A 1,486-nucleotide genomic window follows, 5' to 3' on the forward strand; every position below is an offset into this window, starting at 1 on the left:
CCATATTCCCCTCCCTCTCTCCCAATCCTCTCTAAAATAAATAAATAAATAAAATCTTTAAAAAAAAACTAATAACTTAAGTAATAATTTTTGAATCCTTGTAACATATAAAAGGTGGCAACAACTTCAGCGTATGAACAGATAAACACAAATGGTCTATCCATCCGCTGAAATATTACTCAGCCATGAAAAGGAGTGAAGCACTGACACTACAATGTGGATGGACCTTGAACACATGATGCTCAGTGAGAAAAGCCAGACAAGGAAGGCAACACTGTGTGATTCCACTTACGTGAAATGTCTAGGACAGACAATCCACAGAGATGGGAACTGGATTCATGGTTGTCAGGGGCTGGGGGTGACTGCTGATGGTGACAGGTTTCTTTTGGGGGTGATGGAAGTTTCTGGAATTAGAGGTGCTGGTTGCACAACTGTGAATGTACTAAAAATTGTGGACTTCTACTTTAAATGAATGGATGGTGTGGTATATGAATTATATCTCAATTAAAAATATAACAAAAGGTCAACTGCTAAGATTCCGCCCCATGATCTCTGCATTTAATTCTCTCCCTTCAGTTTCCTCCGACCCGGTGGCTGAGTTGGAGTGTAGGCATGGGATCTCAAGGAGGCCTCCACCCCCCTCAGCCTCGGAGTCCTCACCATGGAGTGGGGGAGCCAGGGGCCTCCCTCATGGTGCTCAGCACAGGGGTGGACACTCCACCCCCGCCACTGGGCAGGAGTGGGCAGGGAACACACAGGGGTCTTTGTGCTGTTGGCTAGCCTCATTAAGAGGCAGCTACCGTCTCTGGGCTCAGCACGGCCAAATTCATTAGCTGAAAGTCTTCTCTCTTGGCAAATTGTGCCCAAAATACTACAGCCCTGGAGGGTGGCACCAAGGCAAGAGCAGCCTCAAAGATGCCAGCCCTTTAGCCCTGCTGGTTAGCCTCCTGGCTCTCTGTGCCTCTACCTGGGGCTACACTAGGGTGAAAGCTTCTGGGATCCCACCACCCACTGACACATGCTTTCCGCCTCTTGCAAAACCAGAAAGGGACTAAGAGATAACAGACACCCTCCTCCTCCCGTGCTGGTCTGGGGCAGTTAGGGAAACTAAGTCACACAGCAGCAGAGCTTGGCAATAGGATGTAAAAAAATTTGGTTTCTAAGCAACCCATCACATGCTCAGAGGGACACTTAATAAGCCCCTGCTGTGTACTCAGAATCAGCCTGTCTTCCCTCCATCTTCTTAGGGTCTCCTGGGGGACAGGAAGCTCATTCTCATTTCTCACAAGGGGGAAATTGAGGCCCATGGGTGATGCTTATTCCAGGGCCTGGCTGCCAGAAGATTCATAGAGCTAATGAACCAGTCATGATCAACCCCAGATATTCCTCTAGGACACCCCTCCCTAGCAGGGACCTGACTCCCAAATTAGAAGGTCAAAGCACTCCTCCAATGAGGGTCAGTGACCCCTAACACAGATGCACAACC

This window comes from Saccopteryx leptura, chromosome 1 (assembly GCF_036850995.1).
Source record: "Saccopteryx leptura isolate mSacLep1 chromosome 1, mSacLep1_pri_phased_curated, whole genome shotgun sequence".
NCBI lineage: Eukaryota > Metazoa > Chordata > Mammalia > Chiroptera > Emballonuridae > Saccopteryx > Saccopteryx leptura.